General features: G+C 36.0%; 1 long non-coding RNA gene across 3 annotated transcripts in view; it reads right to left on the bottom strand.

The window, feature by feature from the left end:
• Window positions 1-13,055: 13,055 nt before the first annotated feature.
• Window positions 13,056-19,037, bottom strand: part of LOC107098595 — an 18,694-nt gene continuing 12,712 nt past the window's right edge. For all 3 annotated transcript variants that reach the window (XR_001481895.1, XR_001481896.1, XR_001481897.1), the window contains exons 2-3: window positions 17,176-17,352; window positions 13,056-14,570 (exon numbers count right to left, since the gene is read on the bottom strand). This is a non-coding gene — a long non-coding RNA (uncharacterized LOC107098595). The remainder of the gene's footprint in view (window positions 14,571-17,175; window positions 17,353-19,037) is intronic.

Below are 19,037 nucleotides of genomic sequence, written 5' to 3'. Positions count from 1 at the left end.
TATTTTCCACCATATTTAGCAAATAAATTCGTCAAAAATCAGACAATGTGATTGTCTGGATTTTTTGTTTCTCAGTTTGTATCTCATAGTTGAGGTATATCTATGATGAAAATTACCGGCCTCTCTCATCTTTTTGAGTGGGAGAACTTGCACTATTGGTGGCTGACTAAATACTTTTTTGCCCCACTGTATAATCCATAAGTACAACCAGTCCCTCTTTGGTTGCCATGATGCCATTTAGCAGAAAAGTTCAGATTCCATAACTTCAGTGGTCAGAACAGAGCAGTCCGCCCTCTCAGACATAGGATTCACTACTTCTTGCTTCTTGCACTGCATCATTTTCAAAGGGATATTATGTAAATCCACCACTCCACCATGGTCACCGCAGTGGGTGTAAACACAGCATTAAGAATGGAAATTAAAGAAATACATTGAGAGAATGTTATGCAATAACAAAGGTGGGTAGAGTATTAAAAACTTTTAGTCACGTAAGAGTAGTCTTACATTCTGGCTACTTCAATAGATTTTTACTCAAGTAAAAGTAAAAAATTTGTTCTCCAAGAAGTTATTGAAAATGTAAAAAATATTTTATAACAATCCTACTCAAATACTAAGTAACAGATACAATTGTTTTGCTTTAATGTATAAATACATGTTATTAGGCTTACTACATAAGACATATAAAAACAAACTGCAGTATTATTTTAGCCTTCTTTCAAATAAATTTGCATTGTTTTAAATACTAAAATACAAACCGGTTATACAAATAGGTCCTTTCATTGCAAAGCAATTTACATATTTTCAAATCATTTTGTCTAACATGAACTTTATGAAACCAATATTTACTGTAGACGGTGTGCATACTTTATGTTAGAACAGGCAAAGGTATTTCCAGTTATAAGATATCAACTACTCTTTGTATATTCACTTTATCTCCAAATGCTACAACAGGTTCAGCTGATAGAAAGGTACAGAATGCTAAATTGAACTCAAACTTGTACTGCCTGTCTAAGTCATTTTTGTGCATTTTTGTTTAAGACGAGCTGAAAATATGTGACTTTATTCGGTAAAATGAAGAAGCCAACCATATTACCCAAGAAAAAATACCTTAGAAAAATAAAATAAGTACATTTAAGAACTACAGCCCACTTAAACTGCTTCTCAATGTATTTTTTTAAGTTGCTGAGGTAAAGGTAACTGAGTAAATATAAATAGTAACTATCTACCTGTGGGCAAAAAAAAAAACCCAAAAAACAAAGTCATGCTTAAACTCAAGTCTTTGCTTTATTTTCTATCATGTTTGGCTTAAAATGCATTTCAAAATACAAGCTTAAAAAATGTTTTTGTAAATTGCATATTATTTAGAAAATGTAAAATTTCTTCTGAGCATTAAACAAACATCTAAAAAGTGGTGAGGAGTTTATTTTAGCGGATGTTTTTATTAGAAAATGTAGGAGAAATGATACATTCAGGAGGGGAATGCAAACCTACAAAAATAAGAAAACAGATATATTAGTCAAGAGTAGGTCTTACAAAAGACCCACATATTTATGTGAGCTGCTTTACTTTTCCTAAGGTAAAGAATTCATGATGGATGTGAGAATCTAAAGTCTGCCCCTAAATCTCTGCTGTCAGGAGGCATTATTGCTCCATGATGTGCAGGAGGAAAGTGTGAATCTTTCAACACCAAGATATCTTAATCTGAGTGTTTCAGAAGTGCGACTCCTGGCGGAATGGTCACCCGAGCTGAAAGGAGGAGGTGCAAATAATCCAGGTGGCTCTTAACATTCAAATCTAGAGAGATGGCGTGCCTAAACTCAGCAGCTAAAAGATCTGAGATTCTTCGAGCTTTAACGCTCCCTCCCTCGCCGCCGCTGCAAGAGAGCGCATGCAGTGGAGGTGGTTTAAAAGCTGTGCCCCTGTTTAAAGCTGCCATCATCATTACACTAAGAGGTTGAATTGTGGCGGCGTAATGTGTGTGCCGAGTTACTCTGTCTGTTTGAAGGGCCCTCAGCAGAAGTGTGTCTGCTGTTGACACTCCCCATTTAATATTGTTTGAATTTTTCATCAAGATCCTAACCCTTGTAACAAGAGCTCTTTGTTTTCTGACTTGTTTGTACATTCTTTCTATGTGTGTGTGTTAGTGTGTTTGCAGAGACATTATGCATTTATTTAGCTTAAAATGTAGCAAATTTGCCATGGCCTTACATGCCTCTGAACAAATGCTGATTGTTCTCTTTAGCTACAACATCTTAGGTTGGAAAACGTACCCATCTTTGAGGTTAGTGGAGCTGCAGGAGTCTTAAAGTCTGGATGGGGCATTTTAGATGCAAGCATACCCTCTTTTGTCCGATGCCCTCTGATGCTTCTTTGAATGCAGGTCACCACAGGTTACTGACAAAGCTCAGTAAAAGGGCCGTTTTTGTGCACCCGACTGAAAGAAGTGATCGCGGTTAAAAATAGCCCTCCCTCCTGTCATTGCGTCGCCATTAAAAACAGCTGGGCTGGGCTCCTGCCTACATTCAGCCACGTGAAAAGTTGATTCTGTCTTTGTGCAGCTATCTTGTCACAACTCCCCCTTTACTGCCTCTCTTTGTTGGCTGCTTTGTGAGAGCACCATCATGGAGGCAAAGTCAGCCTAATAAAAAGAGTTAATTTTGGCTTCACTGGCAGCAGATGAACACAGTGAACTTTCCTTATTGTTAAACCGTCCATAAATTGGTGCTCACTCACTGGGCCCTGTCAGTCTGTCTCAAAAGATTCTTTTTAAAGCATTTCCTACTTCTTCCCTCCGACACGTTTTGTGAATTCAACCATGTAGGTAATCAGCCTAATCACGCTGGGCTGATTTTAAAGCTAAAGGAGTGCAAGTGCTTCCACCACAGTGGTAGCAGGCACTATATTTGTATATATATGTAATATTAGTATATATATATATATATATATATATATATAAGTGTTCATAAATCAATCACATCAGTTTAAAAAGTGATTTTTTTTTAAGGAATGATCTGGTTTCAAGGAAAGGGGAAGATTGAAGAGGGTTTATTTGTAAAAGACTTAATACTTAAGTATTTTTTTCAAACAGAAAATATATATAAAGAAAAAAAAAAATATATATATATATACAATGTAAATGCAATGTATACACAGTGTAAACAAAATGAAATTTCGTTTCATGCAGTAAATGAGCAATAGCTTAGAAGTGAAATGAACATTTCTATTCCATAAAGTGCAGCAGTGATCAAATGTAAACAGTGTGGGGGGGAAAAAACCAAAAAACAGTGCAAAACACAATGATATGGAAGTTCAGAGCATTGCAAACACGAATATAAATCGGTGCAAAAATGCAGTAGAACATTTTTTTTTTTTAGTTGAGTTGAGTTCTTTTGGCTTGGTGTTATGCAGAGTCTGTGACTTGATTTAGATTTTTTTTTTCAACAGTTCATTAATCTGATGGCAGTGGGCAAAAAGTTGGTTCAGAATCTCCTGGACCTGCAGCGGATGCTGTGAAGCCTCTTCCCAGAGGGAAGCATGGATAACTGTCTATGGTGGGGGTGTGAGGGGTCACTGATGATGTTATGGGCTGGGGACACGCAGCGCTTGGATGAAATGTGTTTAATGGAGGGAAGAGGAGTCCATATGATCCTCTCTGCTGTTCTCTCTCTCTCTCTCTCTCTCTCTCTCTCTCTCTATATATATATATATATATATATATATATATATATATATATATATATATATATATATATATATATAAAGGGTTACAAACGAAAATATTACCCAAATCTTCACTACACAGTAATTTAATTCAATTCAGTTTGTTTCTAAGGCACTTTACGATTCATCCAGATCATACAGTCAAATTGATTAAAAGTTTTCTATCCAAGCAAAACCAGCTGGTTGCATCGACTCATTGACTCAAAGGCAATCCCTCAGACCAAGCATGCTTGCAGCGACAGAGGAGAGGAAAAACTCCCTTTTAACAGGAAGAAACCTCCAGCAGAACAAGTCTTAATTGGGCAGATATGTATTATAGACCTAGTTCACCTTTCTGGTAAGAGCAAGTCCTTACTTTCATCTCCTTTGAAGATGTCCAGGTTTCTGGACAGCACTGTTCGGTCACTTAAATGTTGATCTAAAGATAAAGACTTTTGAAGATCTAGAGGTTCATTGCCTTAGATGGAAGATTGTTGATTCAATGAGGGTTTCACTTTAAGAAAAAGTGTGGAGAAAGAACAAAATCTCAAAGGGTTGATCAGTTGTTTCTCTGAAGGCAAAGTTTCTTCTTGATCCATGCTAATTTTGATGCTAAATCTTTAATCTCACCCATTAATGAATACCCTCCCAAAGAAGTAATTGAGAGGAACTGATCAACCTCTCAGAACCATACTGTAGATAAAACCTCTTTTGTAAAATGAGTAACATGAAGGAAGCATTTGACTTGCAAACACAGCCCATCACTTTCTCATCTCATTACTAAGGCTTTTTTTTTTTTCATCGAAAGGGTTCTCATCCCCTCAACAAATGACCGGTTCCCATTTAGAGATTAAATCACTAAAATAAATAATTTTTTTAATTTAGTTTAATTTAGATATTTTAGCACTTCGACTATCTCCTAAGAAATCAAAGAAAAGTTTTCAATAAATGTGTTTGTCTCTTGTTGAAGGGATTTTTTAACATTTCTCAGAAGCTTTCATATTTCAATTGCCAGTTTGTCTCTTTACTTATTTGTATCTACATTTCATGCCTAAATATTGCTATGTTGTTCTTTCTTGCTTCCCTTCCACCTAAGCCATAGCATATTGTAAAGTATTTTTGAATTGAATCTGATTTTATTTTTCATTTTACTTTTAAAAGTTTTGGTGATAGATGGTTAAAAAAAAATCAAATTCATTAGTACCTTTGCCCCGTCTGTTCCTGTTTGGCTGTGACTCCACCCTCGAGAGAAATATCAACTGTGCTGCTGCAATCAACATCTTTGTTTATAGATGTTGGAGATCGGCCTGTTTTTCAGTGTAGTCCTGTTTCTCTGACTTGGACTGGCTGGATGTACTCTCTTCATCGTCTGACATGGGAGCTGGCTCGGAGCTCGTCTGCCTGGCTGTGTGTTTCCTGGAAAGAGCAGCCTTTTACAGCTGCTTTTTGTATCTCTGCTTCTGCCTCCTTGAACCCCAGTCGGCCTCGGCAGATGGCCGCTCACACTGAGCCTGGTTCTGCTGGAGGTTTCTTCCTGTTAAAAGGGAGTTTTTCCTCCCCGCTGTCGCTTCAAGCATGCTTAGTGTGAGGGATTGTATTCGAGTCAATGAGTCGATGCAATCAACTGGTTTTCCTTAGATAGAAAACTTTAAATCAATTTGACTGTATGACCTTGTGAACTGTAAAGTGCTTTGAGATGACATGTGTTGTGAATTGCTACAATATAAAAAAATCCAGGGAACTATTTGAAGTAATCTGAATAAAACATCTTTTGTAGATAAAAGGTATCCCTCAGGAAAAGTGTTTGTTTTTGCATGTGTGTTCGAATAACCCACATTTTTCATTCATTAGGATGTGAGGAAAAAAATCAATCACTGGATATTATATCTGATGCAATAAAGGTTTAGATGAATGAGCTCGAATCTCACTGTGTTGTCAGATGAACCAGCGAGTCTGTGAGAGTGTTTTCATTGCGCTGTCAGCTATGACACATTAGAGCTTTCACTGGCTTTAGGATGAGTTCTCTGCAGGTAAAAGTAAACACGCCAGATCCCACCCATGGAGCAGCTGTCAGTGGCTCGTTTCGATGAATCATCTCTCCCTGGACAAGCAGACACTTCAGGGGTTAATGTGAGTGAGGAAGAGGAGGAGCCATGGAGGAGGAGGACTGCTAAGAGTTTGGTACAACCTCTTCTGTTAGATGTGGTGCTTTCAGGGAGACCTCCTTTACCTGGCTTGTCTATTTCCACCTCCCCTTATTGTTCCACATATGATTTTCGCTCTCATTTTTTCCCAGGACTCATCTTCTGTAGTATTTTCTGATGCCAGGAGAACACACTCACAAGCATGCAGCAATATGCAGCTTCTCTTGTGAACTCTATCATACAGGAAAAAATGGGATAAGAAAAGATAATAAACATCCACTCAGACAAACAATTGCAAACTTTCTTAAGGTTTTGTTGTATAATCAGTGTCACTGCTCTATTATCCATGACCTGTTATTTTGTCTGATTACTTAGTGATTCCTGAAAGATATAGGCAGAACTGAGTAAACTAAAGGCAAGGCCTATAAAAAATATGTTTCACAGTGTTAATTATCATTGATGTGTGATGATGATGTGTGAGTTTATTACATCTTGGTACTGGCTAGCTGTTGCGAGTCAGAACTGATGTTTTCCACAGTAGTTTACCTATTTGCGAAGGTTTCTCTGTCCGGATATACCTTTATAATCATCATTCTGTATGTGGCAAAGATTTGGAAATTGAATGAGAGTGGTTTTCTTCATCTAAGAGCAAAGTTTAATATTTTGATAAGGTTGCAGCGATGGATGTCTACTCATCTGCTAATGTGAATGATGTAATGATGTGATGATGTGGCAGACTGGAGACTTATAAAATGCTTTTTTAACTGTTAATCGGGGCCACTTCCTGAGAGAAGACCCTGAAGGTGAGCAGCTGCCTTCTGTAAACTCAAAGCAACTTCTCTGATCTGAGTAAGGTTACAATTTCAATCAGAATCTTGTCATGTCTCCTGATTATTTAATACATATAAATTATGAAGTGTTATTTAAAGAGTTTGTCCCAAATGATCTCTTTTCAGGAAGGAGAACCGGAGAGGTAGAGCTCCAAGGTGCACACACAGAGCCTATCTTTAACAAATAGCATTTTTTTAGTCCTCATGAAAAGCTATGAAAGGGCTTACATAAGGTTAAGGCAAAAACTAATCTCTGCCTCTCCAAAAAAAAGTTAAAAAAAACAATCCACTGGACTTTATTTCCGAGTTTGAAGACGTTCTGTTTCCCAAACAGGAAACTTCTTCAATTCAAAATGTCCTCGATGGGAGGCAAAACGTCTTCAACGTTTGTTTTTTTACCTTTTTTAGAATGACTATGATCTGGATGACTAGGAATCTTCACCAGCATATTGCACTCCATTTTAGGAAAGGCACTCATCTCTGCCTCCTCCTGTCTCTGCATTTGGGTCCTCAACTAACTTCCACCAAACACGATCATGCTTTATTTTCTTGGTCTTAAAATGCTGTAATTAAGGTAAACGAGAAAGTGTATTCTTCTCCTAATGAAATTATAAGTCCTCTGTTTAAAGAGCTTGTGAATAAACATATGAAAACATTATTTTATGTGTGATATAAAAAGAACAATCTATCTAATCACTAATATTCCTTAAAATAAGTAAAGGCCAACAAAATACAAACTGTGCTGTTTGTAGCCCAGGTCAGATGGCCTAATAATGGACTTGGTTTGGGGCCTCCCCATCTGTCCATTTCTACAGTTCAACACAAACTATATTTCATCCATGTCAGACATTTCCTGCTTAAGAAATGAACATAATCTTAAATATAGAAGGACTGCACTGTAGATTACTGATGGGCATCATTTCAATCCGCAAGAAAGTCAAAGGTTTGAATCTCAGGTTTTATGTTTCATGAGTTTGCATGTTCTCCCCTTTGCATTTGTGGGTCCTGTCCAGTTACTTTGTCTTTCACCAGAGTAGAAAACCATGCTGGGTTAAGTGTTAGCTTGTTGGCCTGTGGACCTTATGTGTCGCCCTGTGATGAACTGGTAACTTGTTCTGGATGGATGGATTAATGGATTGATGGACAGACGGACGGGAGGGCGGATTATATCAGTTATTTCTGAATCATGCAGCATCTAACTGGTTGTATCATGTAGAGAGTGAAAAAAATGTGGTCCGCTCTTAAATTGAACAAAAAATGTTTTAAACGTTTTATTCAGATTTAAAAACTTAAATATATGTATATGTAAATTATCACTTGTAGAAATAAAAGGTTTCCTTTTAAATGTGGCATGTATTTTGAGGGCACTCTGTTCATTGTTAAGCCCAAGAAAACTGCTTAGTTTGTTTCTGTATTAGGTCAAATATGTGAAGAAGTTTGTCGTTGTATTAATTCTGATTTTTATGCCTTATTATTTTAAATAATATGATAGAACATTTTATAAATTGCTCTTTTTCATTCAAAATGAATTGGGTTTTGCATATTTAAAACAAACTAAATTCAATTTTTGCTCCTTCTTTATCATGATCAAAATATGAAGAAATTAAAGAGGATCTTTTAATGCTTCTGTTTAACCTATATTTTGTATTTTATAGAATTTTTGGAGTCATTTTGTCTCTCTGTGTCTCTGTTCCTTTGTGTCGTGTCTTTCTTTCGGCATTAGCCTATGCTGCGGGGGCTCCACTGCTGATGGAAGGGATTGTCTAGTTTTATTAATATGACAGGTGAGCCTGCCCAGCTGCTACCTGAGTGAGTCTCTGTGTGTTTTGTGTGCTTGTGCATGTGGCAAAAAGGAGCAGCTGTCTCATACACGCAAAGCATACAAGGTCTCATTTGAACCCTTTCACGCAGGCATTAATGCCGCATGCAGACTTTTATTTTAACAAACAAATGAAATTTAAAGGACGTAATAATGTGAAGTAGATCAACATCTTTAGTCAATCCAGTGGAAGAAATTCACAAGCTCTTCACTTCTTTTCCATCACTGCGCTCATATATTACCAGATTGTTTACTTCCTGGGCTGGTGTAATTTTCACTGCCCCCACTGAGACGGCCATAACATCCCTGCTCTTGTATATACACTTTATGATTCAGCTCGTATGCCGAGGTTCAATACATCCATATTGACTCAGGTAATTGAACACAAGGGACACGAGCTGTATTCATAAAAGAGACGGACAGGCATTGTGGTGAATGCAGGGTTATTGGAACAGCCGTGAAAAGCCTCTGGCTGCTTGATCAACCTTGTTTTTGCTTTGAGAGAGGCGTCAGGCTAGATGTCTGTCACTAACTTCAGTTCAGGCATGATGAAGGGAGAGCAGAGGTCTCCGACCTACACAGATTCATTACCTGAGTGGTTTGTTTTGTCTTATGGCTCATTGTAGAAAATGAACAGACAATGAAACAGTCCAGAATACCATGACCCTAAAGAACTAACTTGCTTATAAACTTAAACAGGGTTAGAAAGTTGTTTTTTCTGGATATCTTGCAAAACCATAAATCTGAACAATAAATTGGAGAATTATAACACTTGCTTATCAAATGTGTCATTTAGATCAATCAACTTTGACCGTATAACTACTTAAACTAGTTTTTTCCAGGTCACTTAAACATATCCTTACCAGAATTTTAAATGCTTTAAATATTCACTGATGTGTTTAACCTTGAATGTACAAGAAGCCTGTCTTTTGTTTGATTGGATTATTGCTTATTTAAATAATAAATCCTCTAAAGTATATTCAATTCTTAACTTTTTTTTCTTTTCTACTGTAGTCCAAAATTCTGATTAGACGGCTGTCTAATATCTGGTATTTCAGAATTTCTTTATTAATCCCATGCAGGAAATTCTTTTTTTAAAGTTTTCTCAAGTCTGTCACTAATTGGTTTATTTGCCCAAAGTGAGAAACTCTGTGAAAGAAGCATGTCATGCCTAAATGACACATATTTAACTTCAGAAATTAAATAAATAAAAGTTTTTCTTTGCATCGTAAGCTTTTCTGAAATTCTCTAACATAATTCTCTAGCATAACATTTCTTGAAGATTTGTGTTTGTTTTTTTCTCCGCTCCTTTGACACGATTTAGAACCTTTTGTTTCGTTAGTGTCTTTTTGTATCTGAACTCATTCCAGCTAAAGGGTGAAGAACAACCTGGGCCAGTATGAATATTTTACAACTGTTTATGCCAACATTTGTTCCATTATTCATCCAAAAAGATAGACTTTCAGGAACCACAGACACTAAAGTGATCTCCACTTTTGTAATAAGGATGGCTCACTGTAACTATGATTGATACTTATACAGCGATAGATTGTGAGGCTTCGTTAATAACACAAATGAGCCAATTCCTAACACTGCTAGCTCTCAACCTCCTTTCTTAGGTGGTGCTTCTGGTATTGAAAGATTGCAGTTGGCATTGAATTGTATTTTGTCCATTTTTTCCCTTTGAGATTTATCTGGGGATAACAGTCAAAATAAGGCCACAAAGTTCCTCACCTTCACCTCTGGATTGATGTATAAACATTTGATAAATCTTTTATCAGTCATATTGTGAATGTTTGATTACAGAGACATGATCATCCTCCTTTTGACCTTATCTTGCAACTTTAATTTACTTACCTGAATAAATTGTGACTGATAAGATTTATTCTTATCGTTTTATTTGAGGTGTTCACTGTTATGGCAATCATGTCTAACTAATTTCCTTCATTTTATTTCTTAATTTGAAAAACAGGCTTTCATCACAGAAAATAACCAACGACACTTTGTGTTGCAGAGTTATTGTTTAGGGGAGAAGGTGAGTTTTATTAGTAATCCATGAGGAGTCAACCGACTGTCTGGTGAATGGGCAGAGATTTCTCTGGCCCACTTAGTGTCACGAGAGTCTGGTGATGGAGCCGGTCTGCACTGACCCATGACTGGCATGGCTGACTGCACGGTAATCTCTCTGCTCTGTTGGGGGGGTTTGTCTCGCATCCTTTTAAATGTTGATCTTCTTGCACCAAAACTTTTATAAAATCATCATTAAATATTCAACTGAAATATTTAAGTTGCCACTACAAAGGACAAACAAGTAGGTATGTTACAAAGCTTTGAACAGAGGCCAGCTCTGTGTTATCGTTATTGCCTATGTAGAAAGGCAGCAGGCAGAATTAGCACAAAGATCCTCTGCTCTACGAAAAGCCCATTACTCATGATCTACATTTTCCATTGAATAGATTATTACATGTTTCTAGGTGTGGACCTGTCAAAAGGCAAAGGGTTAATGCGGTGCACTGCCGTTTTAAAGCGTACTTTGCTCTTTTCAAATTTTACCATTGTTCATGGCAGATCAAAGGAGGCCTTTCAACATGTCACTGTGTTCAGATAGCTTTCATGTCTTTCCTCATTACTGTAAAACCTTCTTTTAACTGAAGGTCTGAGAGGAGTCTGGACAGACAATTGGGAGGGACCACTTTCACCACTGTATAATAAAAATATAACAAAGATTTTGCCTCAAATCCCTCTTGAGAGAGCCAACGTTGTACTGTGGACTGCAGATTTCTCAAGCAAAGGATTCATAACTCCTCTGTTCAGATTTGGCTCCCAAAAAGGTCAATCCCTGCAAGTTATAAGCAGAAAATCAGAAATGAGATTAACTTTCTTCAGAGGGTCCCTCACAATATTTTCTTTTAGGACTGATTCTGAATGGAGGAATGGATAAATAAATTAAAAACAATCCTGAAAAATGCAGCTTTAAGGAAAACAATAACCGAGGGTTCCGACATTGCTTTAATATTTCACAGTACCTTAAAGTGATATTTTACAGTTTATTACAGATATTATTGTCCCTGAAAAAATTAGATGTTCTTAAACATATGGATTATATACAACATTTACCAAATGTTTCCTATGATGTTGCAATAAAGTGAGATAATGTGGTTCTATTTAAACAACATGCTTTTGAATGTCTTTGTTTTGTTTTTTTGTAAAATGTAAAAAAAAAAGGATTTCACTTCTTTAAACCAGTGTAAAATCCAGATGTCTCAAGTAACAAATTACAAATACTTTTTTATCTTACTTACTTTACTGGAGGAATTATTTTACAACATTCACAACTTTTTACTTCTATTCATACATACTTTTTTTTTTTTGCAATTATCTCAACTTTCTAGTCGTTACATTTTAGAAAAAGACTCGTTAGTTTTGTTTCATGTAAGCTCATTTCCGTTACGGTCTGTTAGTATTAAAAAAAAACATCCAAATTTATTCAGACAAGTAATTTATTTGTGGTTGGACTCGGTACTGCACCAACTTGTTTGTCAAATACCAACATTTTTTCAAGATGATGCAAAGTTAAACTTGACACTGTTGCCATTAAATATAGAAGTAATAAAATGTAAGGAAGCTATACCCAGAAAATATTCCTTTAATAGCGTAGTGCAGTAACCCGCATAAAGTTTAAAGCATCTGTCCTTAACATTTTTTCCTGCCTTACTTTTACTTTTATAATTTAAGTAGTTTTAGAAATTTAACTTTTACTGTTTTCCCTCAGTAAAAAGCTGAAGGTCATACTAAAGTTCTACAAAAGTGTTTTTAAACAGTAGGATTTCCACTTCTACTTCAGTAATAAACATTAATACTGTTTACACCTCTAGTAAAATTATATACTAAGGAGATCAAGTGGCTAAAAATAAGCAGAAAGATGAACTTTCCTATAAATATCTTAATGATGATACATTTATCTTTGGTTTAGGGATTGAAAAACCAAACTGATCAATAAAACAGATTAAAAATGGCATTAGTGGTGCTGCAAATAAATGAGAACAGAATCATCAGAAAAGCCTATATGTTTTTTCAGAAATTCAGTTAATTTAATCTGTTATTAAATAAGTTATAAAGTCTTAAAAGATCATTTGTCTTTGCTCAATCTTATGCATCTCAAGACTTGGATAAATAATCAGTGCTAATTTTTCAACATGATAGAGGGTTTGAAAAGCAACCGTTAAATAACGCATTTATAAAGTTGATTTGAAGTTATCAAACAGGCTAAAAAAAAGCATGACTATGCCCTTGTTTTGGATAGATTTGAAAAAGATGTTTGAGCTAAACAGTCTCTTTAAAAAAATGTTTTACTTCAGAAAGACAAAAATTGGACACCAATAAAAAGCTTTAATAAAAGTCTAAAGATATAATTTGGAAGAAATGGAGGGATACAGAAAATATTTATAATGATAGACAACACATTTTAGTAAGATAATTTTTTTATTATTTACACATGATTTGACAGCGTTTTTTTGTTTTTGCTTTTTTTTTTTTTCATAATTTTCCATTTTTTTCCATCACAGTGATAACATTTTATTCCAGGGAGCAATAATATTATCCAATCTTTTCTCATGGAGATGGCAAAAAAAAACAAAGGAGTGAATCCTCAGATTTTTCTTACAATATGATTTAGGCTGTAAAAGTCAGAAAACCCACAGGAAAACCTTTGTTTAATTGATCATTGGGAAATTGAAAAAGAAACCATCCTTTTTTTCAGCTTTTTCTGTTTTTTTATGAAACACTTTTATCCCCTTTATCCTTCGATGGCTGCTTTACAGGTTCAAAATGCAATTTTTAAGAACCAAAAACCCTGCCTGAGATGACAGGAATATTAAGTGATAAGGAAATAAAGCTGTCCCTGTGACCTGGCTTGAGTACCGAATTGAAATTGAAATACCAGCACCTGATGTGAATTTTCCACTCTGATAATTTTTCCCTTTCTCAGAGGAACCAGCCAATAAGAGCTAAATCTTTTGTTCCCTTTATCACACACTGTTCATTTGTCTCCCAGCCGGAAAAGCTGTGTTAAGATAACGCCATCCTATCATCTGATTGTCTTATCAAAGTGGAACGACACAGCCCCCCCGCATCACTCTGATGAAAAGGTTAAGAGCTTTAAAGGCCTTTTTGTTACAGTTTGTGGCCAAAATATGGAGCTTTTTAAACTATAAGCCTGTATTTAAATCAGATAACTTATTTGGCATTATCCTAGTTATGTACTGTACAGCTATACTTAAGTCCTGGGTAATTTCTTATGGCCTGCTCTTAACATTTCAAGAGCGAGAGTGTGCAACCTTTCCGCAGCATTTGACACTGGGGTCAGTGGTATTGCCCCACTTGAACTAAAAGACATTTAGTTTAGTTTAGAAAGTGAAAACACAGACACCATTAATTTGTTTGCTCACCCACTAGTCATGACCGCAGCAAATGCCATCACCTCAAAGAAGTGGTCGGCCGTCCTCACTTTTATTTGTTTGTTTCTTTGGAGAGTGTGAGAAGTTCTGGAGCCTGGCTGTGGCGGTCATTACATTTGTGCAAGGGAAAGGAGGGGGGGCTTTCGGAGACCATGCAGAAGAAAGCTATAGGCAGCTAGCAAACAAGTTAGCTGGTGACAGAGCGGGGGGTTGAGGAGGTGGTGATGGCGCTGGGAGGGGTGGGGATTCATTTAGCCAGGCATAGCTGCTCTTGTTTGTGGTTGTCCCTGACAGCGTCGGCACCGCTGCTCCAAAGCACCTGTGTTTGCTCACTAGCTTTCCCTCAATCTGCTCGAAAAATGCTGTGAGCATGTCACATGGTGGCCAGATAGCCTGGGCACCATGGGAATACAAAAGCCGGGGCTTTTAGAACAGTTAATCATTAATAGAGGCCTCTCTTTTGTTCCCATTCAGCTCTGTGCTGACAGAGGCTTTGATATTACATATGGCAGACAGGTCAGACACAGATATAGCCAAATACATCGACAGGAAGGAGTTTTCAGCTTGAATGATGCAGGGAGATGAAAGTGAGGAGAGCAGGAAGTTGAACATCCATGAACATCTGTAGAGGGGGGAAATAGAGATACGCTGTCACATTATGACCATTTATATTAGTTTAAATACATACAACAGTTGAAATTGAGGTGCCTATGCATAATCAGCTGCAGCAGCCTAATCTCTGTAAAAAGTAGATGTTCTTAAACATATCATAGCAGATTATATTTCAATTTTACAAAATGTTTCCCATGATGTTGCAATAAAGTGAGATAATGTGGTTCTATTTAAACAATAAGTTGGGAGGGTGGCATAGCATTTGTATGTAATATCTTAATGTAATTACCTTACTGTGCTTCGTGCTTCAAAAGTCGATTTACTCTCCTGAAACAAATCTTACATTCACTAAATTCTAATATTTTGATGTAGACTTAACTATCTTTTGAGCAAATTTATGTAAAAAGGTTATAAATATTTAATATCTTACATTTATATAACTCTAATAAAGTCTTCATTTAATATAAATGCAGCTTAGTTGCCATATTTGCCATGTTTAGTGAACTTCAATGCCAAAAATCTTTGAGACTTTTAAAGATTCTAGATTGCAAAACTTTAAAAGTCAGTGTATTTGCATTTGATAGTTATTTGTAATGAAAGCAATGATCACTTATACAGAAAAGGGAGTTAGGAGGCAATGCACCAGAGTCATGTTCATGTATCAAGCATGTGCTGCAAATGGTTCATGTGCAACGTTTCTGCAAAAATAACTGCCTGGAAATAAGTTAAGCCAAAATAAAAATGAAGACTGGGACTTAAACATATTAATTCTAATAATTCTAAGCAAAATAAAAGCAAAAAATATTAATACTAATTTGTTCCCATCTTTCTTTGTTTTTTTTTTTTTTGATACACCAGTAAGAGTGATGGACACCCTCATTACCCTGCAGTGATAAATCAAAACATTTTCAAACAGAATTCATAAATAACACTAAGTCCTTCCACCACAGTTTTCAGTGAAGAGTCATGAGGCCACCACTTCAAATTGTTGAAAATCAATGAAAAAGGGTTTGGATTATTAAACTATAACATTTCACTGTGCTTTACTCTCTATACTTCCTCCACAAAGGAAGATCATTTGTGCTGCACAACATCTACTTCTATTTTCCACACAAATAATCACCTGTTTATAATTAGAACAGTTTAATAGTTAATAAAAGGAGCTGGCATGGTGGTCATGTAAAGCGTCTCACTAACAATCACATTTAGCTTCCCAAGACCAACTAATAATAAGGTTTTACAGTAAATGAAGACGTTAATAGAGCAATAATTCTTTTATTATTCAACTCAGCTCACATTGCATGGTTAATTTTTAACCATTAAGCAACACTCATACATTCAAATATGAAAAGTGAATGAAATAAAATAAATTTATGGCATTGCAAATGACCGGCAGGATGGCATGAAAAGAAAAAGTCTTTTGGACTAACTCTGCAATTAATTAACATCCCCTAATCTCAGTTTGCTCTTCATCTTGAACCGTGAATGAGAAGTCTGGGACTCATTTCAACTTTGTCAAAGTCAACTTGGGAGAAAGGGGACTAATACAAATGTATGAACTTGCTTTCACAAAGCAGGGCCAGATTTATCTGGAAGGAGGGAGATTAGGTTTGCTCAGCCACATTCATATGAAGCGCTAAAAGGGTCAGAGACAAGCTCTTATCTTCCTTTTACCTCTGCATGCCAGTGGTTCTTTATTGAAACTTTGTCCCAACCCCATCCTAACCTCCCCTTCAGTGCTAATAATGTTGTATGGGGACCTGAAGAGGATAGTGGGACCACAAACATTTACGGCTGAAAATGCAGCACGAGTGCAGGCAAAGTGGCCACTCAATCCAGGATGCTCAGTGTGCCAGGAGTCAATCATTAACGTGGCACTTTTAGCCATATCTGCTCTCTCTTTCTCTCTCACATTGAGTGGAAGCGGAGAAGATAAATGAAGGTTGTGTTTCGGGGAATGAGGTAAAGCTCCAGCTAACGAACTTTGGGTGCTTTAGCAAACATACCAGCCCACACATTTTTCCCTTTTGAGATGACAGAAGTCGCTTTAATCAAGCCAACAACAGTGAATGTTTCTGCTTGCATCACCAGAAGAAATTCTCTTAAATCTCCTGATATGCATTAATTCTGTTGGTTTTTCTTTTTTGAATCATTTAAATGTCAAATAACACTTTTTCCGTCATCCAACATTGTCTTTTTGGTCCGTTTCAACTTGATGCAAGCACTTAACCAGAAAATATAAAAAAAAAACTTCTTTGTCATGTGAGAACGTCATGCAGCTATAAATCTTTCCTGCCTCCATGCAGCTCAACTTCTCTACAGTGTGTTTGTTTGCTAACCCTGGTCACTGGCGATAAGGGCCACCAATGTCTTTAAACTGTACTGACTAGCCTTGGCGAGCACTTTGCGCTGTGGAACCTGAAATGGGAGGATAAAGATACAGAACAAAAAAAGTTGTGGAGCTAATAAATCCTCCATCTCACTTTTAAGCAAATGATTTCGGTTGAACTTAGTCAAACGATGAGCTGAACAAATGTATGTTTCCAACAAAAGTTCCTGGTTCAAGAGGGAAGGAGTACTGCTGATGGATGGCTTGGCAAACATAGTTGACATACCTGGGCAATGCCACGGGCCGGTCACAGTGCAGGGCTGAGAGGGGACATTGTGTTTGAGTTTGTGTGAGCATGAGTGCATCAGCAAGGCCCCTCCAAAGCTATCCCTCTTCCCTCTGAGGCTTCCTCTCCCTCCTCTCCTCCGCTCAGGCCGTGGGGATCACTTCAGTCAGCAGAGCCCTGTTTGACAGAGACACAGCCTCCATATAAATCCCATCCTCCTATTTATTTGATGTGCAGTTCTACTAGGACGCCTTCGATCCGTCCTCAGGGAGCCCGCATCTCAAAACACTCAAATAGTCTGGGTGTACAGATAAGCGCGGGGACGGAATTATACTCCCAAATTCACAAATCCTTGTAGGGTTTTCTTTTTTTTTCTGTTTCCGTTTTAAAGCATATTTACACCGAAAAAGTTTTATAAAATGTCTTTTATACCATAGTACCAGAAAAATTGCAAATATTTTAATAAATCTTAGCATTTCTTTGGGCATTTTAAGCACACAAAGAAAACTGAGAAAAACTCTTTTTTTTTTTCCAAGTGAAGTTTGGATGGTCAGATGGGTCATTGCATCCAGGTAGAAGAGTGGGAGACCGTAACAGGGGAACACCCAGGAATGTTTGGTTAAGTCGCTCGTCACATTCAAGCTTGTGTGTCAAAGGTGTTTACTGGGTGTTGACATTCACTCACTGCTAAAGAGGTAATTTGATGGTATAGTGGTGTCTTTTTAAGATGTGTGTTAAATAAAAAATTTTATTGCACCGATTATTTAATTTAAGAAAAACAATTCAGCACAAATAAAGCATAGTTGTAACATGTCGTTAAATGTAAAAAACACACACACATATTCATATATATATATATATACTTTTAATGATATTTTGAAATTATGTTTTATTGCAACATGTGTTATTTACATTGTAAAAAGGATTTCAGAATCAAATAATATATATTTATATATATATGTGTATATATATATATATATATATATATGATTTGATTCTGAAATCCTTTTTACATTGTAAAAAAAAAAATTATGTTTTTACAGTGCATACATTTTGTGCCACAGTGATCACAAATACATCACCCAAAAGATTTTATTTAAATTAAATTCATTAAAATAAAACATACTGTGTATAGTTACTTAATTTACCATTCTTACTTTTACATTATTTTGGAAAGCACAGTCAAATGTGTTTATTGAAATAATGTCTTAAATCATTTAATCTATTAAGCCAACAGTACTATATAAATAACATTTAAACTGGGTCACACTGACCAGTGGTTATGTTAACCCTGCACCGGATCAAACCGATGACCCACTAACCTCATCAGTTTTGAACCAAGAGCTATTAAAAGTGTTTATGTAATGAAATATGAATTAAAGTGTTATTTTTTAAATAAGTTCTAAAAAAATTGCTTTTCTGTATAGTTTACTTCCCTATTAATTAATAAAAATTATGTTAAAATAAATGTTTCACATTTTTCTAAAATATATATATATATTTATTTTTATTTTTTTTTTTATTCCTATTTTTCTAATTATTGCAGTAAAATGTTTAATTTACCATTTAGTAAAAACTAAACAGTTTTACTTCATGAGATTTTGCTTTTATTAAAATGCTTATTATACAAACAAAGCCTGATTACACAGGAATTGAGGTTTATGATGCAGAAACATGTATATCTTCTGATTATATGTTTTCCAATTTCCCTGTGGCTCCTTAGCAATAAAACAGCTTTGCAATCAAGGGCAAATATTAGCCACATGTGATACTTATATTTGAATATCGACAGATTTAAAACGATAGAAAGTTATAATCTAAAACACACATATACACATATATGTGTGTTTTTTTATGGAATT

This window comes from Cyprinodon variegatus, unplaced genomic scaffold (assembly GCF_000732505.1).
Source record: "Cyprinodon variegatus isolate N-32 unplaced genomic scaffold, C_variegatus-1.0 Scaffold27, whole genome shotgun sequence".
In the NCBI taxonomy this organism is placed as follows: Eukaryota; Metazoa; Chordata; class Actinopteri; order Cyprinodontiformes; family Cyprinodontidae; genus Cyprinodon; species Cyprinodon variegatus.
Note: the sequence above shows the minus strand (reverse complement) of the source record. Positions and strands in the feature narration are given on the sequence as shown.